The sequence below is a fragment of the Phyllobates terribilis genome, unplaced genomic scaffold (genome assembly GCF_046119375.1).
Source record: "Phyllobates terribilis strain yellow unplaced genomic scaffold, ASM4611937v1 Scaffold_132__1_contigs__length_4960021, whole genome shotgun sequence".
NCBI lineage: Eukaryota > Metazoa > Chordata > Amphibia > Anura > Dendrobatidae > Phyllobates > Phyllobates terribilis.
Genome location: NW_027362892.1, coordinates 4,420,588 through 4,435,364, shown reverse-complemented (window position 1 = coordinate 4,435,364; position 14,777 = coordinate 4,420,588).

Sequence of the window (14,777 nt, the reverse complement as noted above, 5' to 3'; positions counted from 1 at the left end):
GGTGGAGAACTTCAGTGGCCCCATATGGTGCCCCACAGCGTAATGGCCCTATATGGTGAGCAAAAGCGTAATGGCCCCATATGGTGAGCCACAGCGTAATGGCCACATATGGTGAGCCACAGCGTAATGGCCACATATGGTCAGCCACAGCGTAATAGCCCCATATGGTGAGTCAAAGGCGTAATGGCCCCATATGGTGAGCCAAAGGCGTAATGGCCCCATATGGTGAGCCACAGCGTAATGGCCCTATATGGTAAGCCACAGCGTAATGGCCCCATATGGTGAGCCACAGCGTAATGGCCCCATATGGTGAGCCACAGCGTAATGGCCACATATGGTGAGCCACAGCGTAATGGCCATATATGGTGAGCCACAGCGTAATGGCCACATATGGTGAGTCAAAGGCGTAATGGCCCCATATGGTGAGCCACAGCGTCATGTCCCCATAGAGTGCTCTACAGCGTAATTGTCCCATATATGCCCCACAGTATATGCCCTCCCCATACTTGTATATGACCACATCTTCGTATATGGTATATGGTCCCCATCCTGGTTAGGTGTATATGCCCCTCCATCCATCCATTCTGGGTAGGTATATATGCCCTTCCATCCATCCATCCTGGGTAGGTGTATATGCCCCTCCATCCATCCATCCATGCTGGGTAGGTTTATATGCCCACCCATCCATCCATCCTGGGTAGATGTATATGACCCTCCATCGATCCATCCATTCTGGGTAGGCGTAGATGCCCCTCCATCCATCCATCCTGGGTAGGTGTAAATGCCCCTCCATCCATCCATCCTGGGTAGGTTTATATGCCCCCCCCCCATCCATCCATCCTGGGTAGATGTATATGCCTCTCCATCCATCCATTCTGAGTAGGTGTATATGCCCCTCCATCCATCCTGGGTAGGAGTATCTGCCCCTCCATCTTTCCTGGGTAGGTGTATATGCCCCTCCATCCATCCATCCATCCTGGGTAGGTGTAAATGCCCATCCATCCATCCTGGGTAGGTGTAAATGCCTCTCCATCCATCCTGGGTAGGTGTAAATGCCCCTCCATCGATCCATCCATCCTGGGTAGGTGTAAATGCCCCTCCATCCATCCATGCTGGGCAGGTGTAGATGCCCCTCCATCAATCCTGGGTAGGTGTATATGCCCCTCCATCCATCCATCCATCCATCCTGGGTAAATGTATATGCCCCTTCATCCATCCATCCTGGCTAGGTGTAAATGCCCATCCATCCATTCATCCATCCTGGGTAGGTGTAAATGCCCCTCCATCCATCCATCCCTCCTGGGTAGGTGTAAATGCCCCTACATCCATCCTGGGTAGGTGTAAATGCCCCCCCCATCCATCCATCCATCCTGGGTAGGTGTAAATGTCCCTCCATTCATCCTGGGTAGGTGTAAATACCCCTTCATCCGTCCATCCTGGGTGGGTGTACATGCCTCTAAATCCATTTATCCATCCATGGTAGGTGTAAATGCCAGTCCATCCAGGGAAGGTGCAAATGCTCCTCCATCCATCCATCCTGGGCAGGTGTAAATGCCCCTCCATCCATCCATCCTGGGTAGGTGTAAATGCCCCTCCATCCATCCATCCCTCCTGGGTAGGTGTAAATGCCCCTCCATCCATCCATCCCTCCTGGGTAGGTGTAAATGCCCCTCCATCCATCCATCCCTCCTGGATAGGTGTACATGCCCCTCCATCCATCCATCTATCCTGGGTAGGTGTACATGCCCCTCCATCCATACATCCTGGGTAGGTTTAAATGCCCCTCCATCCATCCATCCATCCTGGGTAGGTGTACATGCCCCTCCATCCATCCATCTATCCTGGGTAGGTGTACATGCCCCTCCATGCATCCATCCATCCATGGTAGGTGTAAATGCCCCTCCATCCATCCATCCATCCTGGGAAGGTGTAAATGCCCCTCCATCCATCCATCCTGAGAAGGTGTAAATGCCCCTCCATCCATCCATCCTGAGTAGGTGTAAATGCCCCTCCATCCATCCATCCTGGGTAGGTGTAAATGCCCCTCCATCCATCCATCCTGGGTAGGTGTAAATGCCCATCCATCCATCCATCCTAGGTAGGTGTACATGCCCCTCCATCCATCCTGGGTAGGTGTATATGCCTCTCCATCCATCCATTCTGAGTAGGTGTATATGCCCCTCCAGCCATCCATCCTGGGTAAGTGTATATGCCCCTCCATCCATCCATCCTGGGTAGGTGTATATGCCCCTCCATCCATCCTGGGTAGGAGTATCTGCCCCTCCATCTTTCCTGGGTAGGTGTATATGCCCCTCCATCCATCCATCCATCCTGGGTAAATGTATATGCCCCTTCATCCATCCATCCTGGCTAGGTGTAAATGCCCATCCATCCATCCTGGGTAGGTGTAAATGCCCCTTCATCCATCCATCCCTCCTGGGTAGGTGTAAATGCCCCTACATCCATCCTGGGTAGGTGTAAATGCCCCTCCATCCATCCATCCATCCATCCTGGGTAGGTGTAAATGCCCCTCCATCCATCCATCCATCCTGGGTAGGTGTAAATGTCCCTCCATCCATCCTGGGTAGGTGTAAATGCCCCTCCATCCATCCATCCTGGGTAGGTGTAAATGCCCCTCCATCCATCCATCCATCCTGGGTAGGTGTACATGCCTCTAAATCCATCCATCCATCCATGGTAGGAGTAAATGCCCCTCCATCCAGGGAAGGTGTAAATGCTCCTCCATGCATCCATCCTGGGTAGGTGTAAATGCCCCTCCATCCATCCATCCTGGGTAGGTGTGAATGCCCCTCCATCCATCCATCCCTCCTGGGTAGGTGTACATGCCCCTCCATCCATCCATCTATCCTGGGTAGGTGTACATGCCCCTCCATGCATCCATCCATCCATGGTAGGTGTAAATGCCCCTCCATCCATCCATCCATCCTGGGAAGGTGTAAATGCCCCTCCATCCATCCATCCTGAGTAGGTGTAAATGCCCCTCCATCCATCCATCCTGGGTAGGTGTAAATGCCCCTCCATCCATCCATCCTGGGGAGGTGTAAATGCCCCTCCATCCATCCATCCTGAGTAGGTGTAAATGCCCATCCATCCATCCATCCTAGGTAGGTGTACATGCCCCTCCATCCATCCATCCATCCTGGGTAGGTGTATATGCCTCTCCATCCATCCATTCTGAGTAGGTGTATATGCCCCTCCAGCCATCCATCCTGGGTAGGTGTATATGCCCCTCCATCCATCCATCCTGGGTAGGTGTATATGCCCCTCCATCCATCCTGGGTAGGAGTATCTGCCCCTCCATCTTTCCTGGGTAGGTGTATATGCCCCTCCATCCATCCATCCATCCTGGGTAAATGTATATGCCCCTTCATCCATCCATCCTGGCTAGGTGTAAATGCCCATCCATCCATCCTGGGTAGGTGTAAATGCCCCTTCATCCATCCATCCCTCCTGGGTAGGTGTAAATGCCCCTACATCCATCCTGGGTAGGTGTAAATGCCCCTCCATCCATCCATCCATCCATCCTGGGTAGGTGTAAATGCCCCTCCATCCATCCATCCATCCTGGGTAGGTGTAAATGTCCCTCCATCCATCCATCCTGGGTAGGTGTAAATGCCCCTCCATCCATCCATCCTGGGTAGGTGTAAATGCCCCTCCATCCATCCATCCATCCTGGGTAGGTGTACATGCCTCTAAATCCATCCATCCATCCATGGTAGGAGTAAATGCCCCTCCATCCAGGGAAGGTGTAAATGCTCCTCCATGCATCCATCCTGGGTAGGTGTAAATGCCCCTCCATCCATCCATCCTGGGTAGGTGTGAATGCCCCTCCATCCATCCATCCCTCCTGGGTAGGTGTACATGCCCCTCCATCCATCCATCTATCCTGGGTAGGTGTACATGCCCCTCCATCCATCCTGGGTAGGTGTAAATGCCCCTCCATCCATCCATCCTGGGTAGGTGTACATGCCCTTCCATCCATCCATCTATCCTGGGTAGGTGTACATGCCCCTCCATGCATCCATCCATCCATGGTAGGTGTAAATGCCCCTCCATCCATCCATCAATCCTGGGTAGGTGAAAATGCCCCTCCATCCATCCATCAATCCTGGGTAGGTGTAAATGCCCCTCCATCCATCCATCCTGGGTAGGTGTAAATGCCCCTCCATCCATCCATCCTGGGTAGGTGTAAATGCTCCTCCATCCATCCATCCTGGGTAGGTGTATATGCCCCTCCATCCGTCCTGGGTAGGTGTACATGCCCCTCCATCCATCCATCCATTCTGGGTAGGTGTATATGCCTCTCCATCCATCCATTCTGAGTAGGTGTATATGCCCCTCCATCCATCCTGGGTAGGAGTATCTGCCCCTCCATCTTTCCTGGGTAGGTGTATATGCCCCTCCATCCATCCATCCATCCTGGGTAGGTGTAAATGCCCATCCATCCATCCTGGGTAGGTGTAAATGCCTCTCCATCCATCCTGGGTAGGTGTAAATGCCCCTCCATCCATCCATCCATACTGAGTAGGTGTATATGCCCCTCCATCCATCCATCCTGGCTATGTGTATATGCCCCTCAATCCATCCTGGTTAGGTATATATGCCTCTCCATCCATCCCAGTCAGTACATGCCCCCCTCCATCCATCCATCCTGGTGGGTATATCCCCCCTCCATCCTGGTGGGTATATGCCCTCCTCCATCCATCCTGGTGGGTATGTGCCCCCCCTACATCCATCCTGGTGGGTATATGACCCCCCTACATCCATCCTGGTGGGTATATGACCCCCCTCCATCCATCCTGGTGGGTATATGACCCCCCTCCATCCTGGTGGGTATATGCCTCCTCCTCCATCCTGGTGGGTATATGCCTCCTCCTCCATCCTAGTGGGTATATGCCTCCTCCTCCATCCTGGGGGGTATATGCCTCCTCCTCCATCCTGGTGGGTTTATGCCTCCTCCTCCATCCTGGTGGGTTTATGCCTCCTCCTCCATCCTGGTGGGTTTATGCCTCCTCCTCCATCCTGGTGGGTTTATGCCTCCTCCTCCATCCTGGTGGGTTTATGCCCCCATATATTCAATGCAAAGGAAAAAAAACAAAAACAATAAAACGCTTCTACTCACCTTCCACGTTCCCACGCAGCGCTGTGTCTGTGGTGCCTGAAGATGTTGGCAGTGATAACAGCAGAGAAGCTGAGATCACCGCACGGCGCCGCCGCAGATACTCACTCGGGGCCTCCACTCCCAGGCATTTCCTCCCCGGCAGCTCCTGTCATGGCACGCTCTGACTGAGCAGTGCGTGCGACGACATGGGGAATGTACAGCTTACACTGCAGGCTCCACAAAGATGGCTGCAATCTCCTCCCACGGCTGCGACCTGAACAGCGAAGGGGGCGTGCCCAGGTCACAGCTAGAGGCAGGAGGAGCGGCCTGTAATGTTAGAGATTGGGTCGGTGACAGACTACTGTCTCTTATGGCCAGGGCTGCCGTAAATGAGGTGTGTAAGAGCGCTTCTTACACACCCCCAAAATTAAAATGGCAGCCCCTAGTGGCCAATGTCAACATAAATACATAAAAAACTAATAAAGTGGTACATTTAATTTTGTATTAAAAATAATTGATTACATAATTATTAATACAAAACATAAAATGGTGGCCCCTTCCCTGTAAGAATAGCACACGGCTCTTTTCACGTCTGGTTATTTCTCTAACAGGTAGAATATGCTCCGTTATAGACCGGGGACAGGTTTACAGCTCTATTTTTTGTGGACGATTGATCTGTAAATCAGAACTGAGACCGGTCCGATTTCCATCCAATTTGTAGATAAAGATCATCTATTGAAGTCAATGAGTCTGTCAGAAAAATGGCCAGAACCAACCATGTTGCCTGTACTGCCTGTTTTCCAGGGTCTATAGGCCGGGCAAGCGAGGCTAGGAAACCTTTAGCTTTTTACTTTACATATAAAAAAATATGCCCCACTGAGGAGAAAAACTGACACACTGACCAAAATCAGATGAAAATGAGAAAAAAACACTGATTAAAACCTGACATGTGAACGGGGCCTTAGGCCTTAATCAGATGTCAGTGACTTATCGTATATGCAAAAAATGTCTGAAAGTGGTCAGTTTTTATCTTCAGCGTTTCATCAGCTTTTCTTGTATGCAAAATAAATCCATAAATTCAGAAGCTTCTCCTTCCCTTTGGAAGTGCATTGAGGTGAAGGGTACATTGCTGGAAAAGGAAGAAAAAAAAAAAAACTCTTTAAATCTCTTAGTTTGCGAGTGTGAACGAGCTGCGTGTGTCTGGAGCGTAAGTGCGAACGAAAGTAAGTGTGTGACTTGTTTTTCAGTGACTTTGGATTCAGGGAGTTTGGAAGGGAGGACTTAGGACTGAATTGCTGACTGTATTTCATTCTTTCTTTACTTTACTTTTTACTTAATTAATCCACCTGACCTACTTAGCTGATTCCCCCGTCCATACTTGATACTTAATTGATCCCCCGTCCATACTTAACTGATCCCCCGCCGATATCTAATTGATACACTTGCACATCCCTAATTGATCCCCATCCATACACCTATATATAAATAATTGTGTTTTGTGCTTGTATATATATACTGACTGTATCCCCATATTTAGAATGACGTCCATTTTGGCCGGAGCCGTGCAGTGTACATCTTGCGCAATGTATGCATTCCGTGAGCACCCACTCGAGGATCCATACTGCTGCGAGAGATGTGAGCATATCGTGCACTTGGAAGCCCAAATTCTGGATCTAAGTGCTCAGATAGCGGTACTGAGGAGCATCGACAACATGGAACGGAGTTTGCTGCTCACCGAGCAGACACTCAATGGGTCAATACTGGGGGTGGAGCATAGAGGGGAAGTGCAGGCTGAACAGGCAGGGAGCTGGATAACAGTTAGGAGGGATAGAGGGAAGAAGTATAGGAAGGCTGGTTCAGAACCGGCATTATTGGAGCACGACAGATCCTCTGACCGCAGGGGGAGTGTATGCTCCAGTAATGAGGGGGAGGGGGGAAGTGTAGGGCAGGCAAGACAGGTTCTGGTAGTGGGTGACTATTATTAGGGGGACAGACAGGGCAATCTGTCACAAAGACCGGGATCGCCGAACGGTGTGCTGCCTCCCTGGCGCTCGAGTCCGGCACATCGCGGATCGGGTTGACAGGTTACTGGGTGGGGCTGGCGAAGACCCAGCGGTCATGGTCCACATCGGCACCAATGACAAAGTGAGTGGTATATGGAGGGTCCTTAAAAATGATTTCAGGGACCTAGGTAGGAAGCTTAGGGCAAGGACCTCCAAGGTAGTTTTCTCAGAAATACTACCAATCCCGCGAGCCACACAGGAGCGCCAACGGGAAGTTAGGGAGGTGAATAAGTGGCTAAAGAGTTGGTGCAAGGCAGAAGGGTTTGGGTTCATGGAGAACTGGGCCGACTTCGCGGTCGGCTACAGGCTCTACCGTAGGGACGGGCTGCACCTCAATGGGGAGGGTGTAGCGGTGCTGGGGAAGAAGATGGCTAATAGGTTGGAGGAGTTTTTAAACTAGAGACAGGGGGGGGTGGGAACCAAGGAAATAGGTGGGATGTGAGGCAAGCAAGGGGGAAGGGGAGAAGTGAATATAATGAGGGTGGAGAGGGGGGTGGGGATAGTACAGTTAGATCGTTAGAGAAGAATAGGATGCTAAGTAACCCCAAAGTTTTATCTTGCATGCTGACCAACGCAAGAAGCCTGACCAATAAGGCGGATGAGCTGCAGGCGCTTATATCGGAGGAGAGGTATGACATCGTAGGTATAAGAGACTTGGCTAGACGATAGCTACGACTGGGTGGTAAATTTATTAGATTATAGTTTATTTAGAAGGGACCGGAAACAGGGGAAAGGCGGAGGAGTCTGCTTATATGTAAAGTCATGTCTAAAACCCAGACTAAGGGAAGATATAGGAGAGGGAGAAGAGGGGGTCGAGTCCATGTGGGTAGAGATAGAGGGAACTAAAAATAATAATAAAATATTACTGGGGGTCTGCTATAAGCCACCAAATATAACAGAGGAAAATGAGAATCTGCTATTAGGACAAATAGACAAAGTAGCAAAACATAATGAAGTGATTGTAATGGGGGATTTCAACTACCCGGATATTGACTGGGAAACAGAAACTTGTAGATCTCAGAAAGGAAAAAGGTTCTTGACAAATATTAAGGATAATTATCTCTTCCAACTAGTGCAGGAACCAACGAGAGGGAAGGCCATGTTGGACTTAATATTGACTAATAGGCCTGATAGAATAACTGAGGTACAGATAGGGGGGCACCTAGGTAATAGCGAACATAATATTATCGACTTCAAAATGCCCTTCAGTAGGGTTATCAATAAGGGAACAACAAAAACATTTAACTTTAGGAGGGCGAAGTTTGATCAGCTGAAAGAAAGCCTTCAACTTATTGACTGGGACAAAGTTCTTAATCAAAGGAATACGAATAGTAAATGGGAAACCTTCAAAAGAATTCTGAATACTCAGTGCGAGAGATATATACCGTATGGGAATAAAAGGGCCAGAAATAAGAGGAAACCAATATGGTTGAACAAGAACGTAAAAGGGGCGTTAAATAGCAAAAAAGAGGCATTCAAGAGATTAAAACAGGAAAACAGTAAGGAGGCACTAATGTGTTACAAGGAAAAAACGAGAACCTGCAAAAAACAAATAAAAATAGCGAAGGAGGAAACAGAGAGACGTATTGCTAGGGAAAGTAGATCAAATCCCAAACTGTTCTTTACGTATATAAATAGTAAAAGGATTAAATCGAATAATATTGGACCGATAAAAAGTGATGAAGGCAAAATCATAGAGAAAGATGAGGATAAAGCTAATCTATTAAATAAATTTTTTTCGACAACTTTCACAAAGGAAATCGAACTAACAGGCGAAATGAGAAGTGACAAACTTAATCCTCCACTAAGTATGACAAATCTAACCCAAGCTGGGGTACAGAAACGCCTCAGTAACATTAAAATAAACAAATCACCAGGACCTGATGGCATACACCCACGGGTACTAAGGGAACTAAGTAATGTGATAGACAGACCGTTATATCTTATATTTAAGGACTCTGTTGAGACTGGGTCTGTGCCACTTGATTGGCGACAGGCGAATGTAGTGCCAATATTCAAAAAGGGAGCAAAAAGTGACGCCGGAAACTATCGGCCGGTGAGTCTGACGTCCGTTGTGGGCAAAATTTTTGAAAGCTTCATTAAAGAGGCAATTACGGAGCATCTTGATGCTAATAATCTATTAACCCCGAACCAACATGGATTCATGAGGAATCGCTCCTGCCAAACAAACCTGATTGACTTCTACGAGGAGGTTAGCTCTCGAGTAGATCAGGGGGAACCAGTGGATGTCGTGTATCTCGACTTCTCAAAAGCGTTCGATAGCGTGCCACATAATAGGTTGGTATACAAAATGAGAATGATGGGGCTGGGGGAAAATGTCTGCAAGTAGGTAGCTAACTGGCTAAAGGATAGAAGGCAGAGGGTGGTTATAAATGGAATATACTCAGATTGGGTAAGCGTCACTAGCGGGGTACCACAGGGGTCTGTACTAGGCCCAATGTTATTTAATATCTTTATTAACGACATAGTCAACGGGATAAATAGTAAAATATCAATATTTGCAGATGACACAAAGTTATGTAAAACAATTAATACAAAAGAGGACAGTGCAGACCTACAGAGGGATTTGGATAAGCTGGGTAGGTGGAGCATTAAATGGCAAATGAGGTTTAACGAGGAGAAATGTAAGGTCATACATATGGGAAGGAAAAATGGAAGTCACCAGTACTCACTGAATGGGAAATCATTGGGGAATTCAGAGATGGAGAAGGACTTGGGCATCTTGATTGATAGCAAACTAAATTGGAGTGCCCAAAGTCAGGCCGCTGCTGTAAGGGCAAACAGGGTAATGGGATGTATCAGAAGAGGTATAGCTGCAAAGGATGAGAACATTGTTCTTCCACTGTACAAAGCTCTGGTCAGTCCACACTTGGAATACTGTGCTCAGTTATGGGCCCCAATATATAGAAAGGATATAAATGAGCTTGAAAAGGTACAAAGGAGGGCAACAAAATTAATAAAGGGAATGGAGGGACTGCAATACCCAGAGAGGTTGGCAAAACTAGGACTATTCAGCCTGGAAAAGAGAAGGTTGAGGGGGGACATAATAAATGTGTACAAATATGTTAGGGGACAGTATAGAGATCTTGCCCGGGATTTGTTCAAAAGGAGGGATATTACGGTAACAAGAGGGCACTCACTAAGACTGGAAGAGAAAAGGTTTCAGCACCAGCATAGGAAGGGGTTCTTTACGGTAAGAGCAGTGAGAATATGGAATTCACTGAGTGAGGAGACGGTAATGTCGGATTCACTAAACCAGTTCAAGCGGGGACTGGATGCATTTCTAGATACCAGGCAGATTTCAGCATATACTTAAAAATAAAATAAAATAGTAGGTTGATACAGGGATTTATTCTGACTGCTGGTTTCAGAGTCGGGAGGGAATTTTTCCTCAGGTGAAGACTGGCTAAATCATTTGGGGTTTTTGCCCTCCTCTGGATCAACTTTAGCAATCACAGAACTAACAGGTCGAACTTGATGGACGCAAGTCTTTATTCGGCTTTACAAACTATGTTACTATGTTACTATGGTAACAGTGTTATCACAGACAGCACATGGATGGCAATGCCAGCTGTCAGCGATGTCATGGACCCATAGATCTGACTGGAGAATTTTCATCAACCACTAGGATAAAAAAACGGACACTACGCGGTTTTCAACAAAAAAAAATGACATGTGGACGACTCCACAGATTATATTGTGTATGTGATCTATCCGTAACAAATATGGAGAGGACACAAACATGAAAAACAGACGTCTGAATGAGGCCAAAGATATATGTTTCCACACTGATAAGGGAGCGAGAAATATCTATTTCAGATTTGCCAATGAGTCCATGGCAGAAAATTCCAGTTAACCCCTTTATCACCTCAGGTTTTTCCGTTTTCATTTTTTGCTCCCTTCTTCCCAGAGCCATAACTTTTTTATTTTTCCGTCAATATGGCCATGTGAGGGCTTGTTTTATTGTGGGATGAGTTATTCTTTTGAACACCACCATTGATTTTACCATATTGTGTACTGGAAAATGGGAAAAATATCCAAGTGCAGTGAAATGGCAAAAAAAGTGCAATTCCACAAAAGGTTTTTTTTTACCATGTTCACTAAATGCTAACACTGACCGGCCATTATGATTCTCCAGGTCATTACGAGTTCATAGTTACCGAACATGTGGAGCTTCTATTTTATTTAAGTGGTGAAATCAAAATTCAAAGCTTGTAAAAAATAATAATCATTTTTCCGAGACCCGTAGCGTCTCCATTTTTCGTGATCTAGAGCCGGGTCAGGGGTTATTTTTTGCGCACTGAGCTGACATTTTTATTGATACCGTTTTGGTGTAGATATGATGTTATGATCGCCTGTTATTACATTTTAATGCAATGTTGCGGCGACCAAAACAACTTAATTTTGGAGTTTTGTTTTTTTTCTCGTTATACAGTTTACTGATCGAAGTCATTCTTTTTATATATTGATAGATCGGGCGATTCTAAATGCGGCGATACCAAACGTGGATTTTTGATTGTTTTATTTTGAATGGGGCAAAAGGGGGGTGATTTGAACTTTTAAATATTTTTTTTTACTTTTTACATGCTTCAATAGTCTCCTTAGCAGACTAGAAGCTGTGATCTTCCGATCGCTTGTGTTACACAAATGGCCGCCTGAGGCAGCAGATGCGCAATTGAGACCTCAGTAGCCGAGATCTCAGGAGACATTTACTTGGTTTGGCTTTCTACTTCTTTATCTAACTGTATTGCCCTCTGTATCATCCATTCTGTATGGACTGCTCTGTACTCATATTGGACACTTATGCATTTAGTAGGGCTTAAGGGGATTATTGTGCTTGTTACCCATCAAATCTGTAGATGCGCTCACTAATTAGACTTTGTTTAGGGCAATTTTAAAGTATAATATTGATAACGGTCCTGCACAGTGACAAGATTATGTTACAGGATTCTGGACAAATGTACAATGCCAGTCATTCAAGGGTTAATTCTTTGGAACACAGAGAGACTTTCTAGCCAGTGAAATACCAGTAATAAACACCTGTGGTAACTACGGCAACTGTGCTGATGTCATAAACACATACATCTATGATATAGAAGATGATTCCGGAAGCACAGGTCATTCAGCCGTATGAAGCGCCGTACTTGATGTGTCTGGAGACCTGGAGCTTCATCACTCCACAACCTGTAAGGGAGGAAGGGGATACGGCCTAGCCAGCCAGATCAGCCATACCGCCTAGCCAGCCAGATCAGCTATATCGCCTAGCCAGCCAGATCAGCCAAACCGCCTAGCCAGCCAGATCAGCCATACCGCCTAGCCAGCCAGATCAAACTAACCCTAGCGATCAATGGGGTGACAGATGTTGCAGCCAGATCTCCCTCACGTCCGGTACTAGTTGCCTTCACCTTTATGTGTACGGCCTGGAGATGTTGCATTAGACTTCTCCATATGGTGCTCGCACAGGGCACCTACTTTGACCTTCTCCATTACTGTCTGTTTTCTGATGATGTAATGTGTAACTTGTGTGACTATGTGATTTCACTGCTATCATATCTATAGTGGATGTATATCATGTCTCACTGTAAATATGATACAATGTACAAATTCTAGTACAATTTGCTGTTACTTGTTGGCACTATCCTTCTAAGCCCGAGGGATGGGCAAGTCCTCCAGCCATGGTTCCCTAGAGGTTTCCTCCACAGGGGGTTTTCCTCTCCTGAGTGCTGACGGATGATTCTTCGTGAGTCGGAGGTTTGCCATTTTCAGTGTCTTTTTCATAGCAATTGGCTGATTCTAAATTTCAGACACTGAATGAAATAATATGATTTGTAATAAAATTTGGTCTATTTAACATTCACTAAAAGTGTTTTGTGCATTTCTTTCACAATCTTGGGTTGGTGGGATTTTCTTGGGAATCAGGATCTAGCATCTATGATCAAGCCATGAAGCCGGATATGGAGTCAGAGCATTGTTAACCCTGTGCTTGAAGACAGAATGCAGCAGAAATGACAAAGTGTTACTTCACAAGTAGCACAAGTTCACAATCTTCCTTGCATTCAGATAATGGAGGTGGCTGCTGCAGAAAAACATACCCACAGCATGATACTACAACCACCATGTTTCACTGTGGGGATGGTGTTCTTGGGGTGATGAGCTGTTGGTTTGGTGCCAGACACAGCATTTACCTTGGTGGCCAAAAAGTTCAATTTTGGTCTCATCTGACCACAGCACATTCCTCCATATATTTTGGGAGTCTCCCACATGTTTTTTGGCAAACTCAAATCGAGACTTACAATTTTTAAGTAAAAGCTTTTTTCTGCCCACTGAGCGAGACAACTGTAGACTGGACAAGGGGATCAGAGGATGCCCGCAAGCTCGGACACTGAGTTTTCAGCTCCTGCAGTGTCAGTGTGTGCAGGGCTGAGGATTCAATATAGGCAGTGCTGTCAATCATTGTAAGGGGCAGAGGATGGTAATTAAGCGTGGGGTGTAAATGCTGTTTTTGCATAAAAATATAATCTGTACCTAAAGTATAATTTTTTTTATAGGGGCCAAGATTCCTATACAAATCCATAAATGATTTGAGTATTGGGGGTGACAGACTCCCTTTAAGAAACTGAGACCACCCCATTAACTGGTTGTAGAAAAAACATGAAAAGTGTGAATTAACCAGACAGGTAAATTACAAAAAAGGAGATAAACACGAATGGAAATTCTCTGAAAATGTGATCAGTTTATTTTTATTAAGCATAAAACACGTTTTCCTGGAATATCCCTGTGTTTCCAAATAAATACCAGTAACGCAGTGAAGGATGGACATGGTGGAACAGGTTTCTATTAAAGTGCTTGAGCATATATTATGGATGCACCAAAATTCTGTAGTATAATAAAGCCTGCATCTTGGAGGGTTTCGTCCATATCTGGAGTAATATTAATAAAAATGTGGAGTTGGTGCATCCCTAGTATACTGCTATATCACTAGTAACACAATGGGACACACACAAAGCACTGTGTGCTGCCACCTAGACAGGGTAGCTGCTCAGCAGTGAGGGGTGCGGATTCGGCACAGATTGTCTATGATGACAGATATGTTGAGTTGTCCTCCACATTTATCTGATAGAAACTAAAGGGCTCCACAGCAAACAATCTTAGCATATCCAGTTCTAGGGGATGCATGCAGCCGCTGACCACCAGGGAATGAAGAGGACCTCCAAAGTCAACAGTGCTGAGTTGCTGCAGAGTGCCCGCCGCTATATGTTGGCCAGATGCCCCCCACTCGGCCCAGTCCCATGCAGATTGTGTTCTCAGGTAGAGCTGAGGATCGCAACAGAAACATTTATATCTCAATGATATCGCAATACGGTCTTCTATTTAAAAACATTATAAGAAAACTCACATGCAAAAATACTTTATATATATATATATATATATATATACCTTTAGGCACAATGGATATTGATGTAAATCAAGGTATTTATTCAGACAATAAATTGTTCATGATACAGATGTATGACCAACACTTCGGCCTCAGCCTTTATCAAGGTTTATCTAAAACAATACAAAAATGGGAA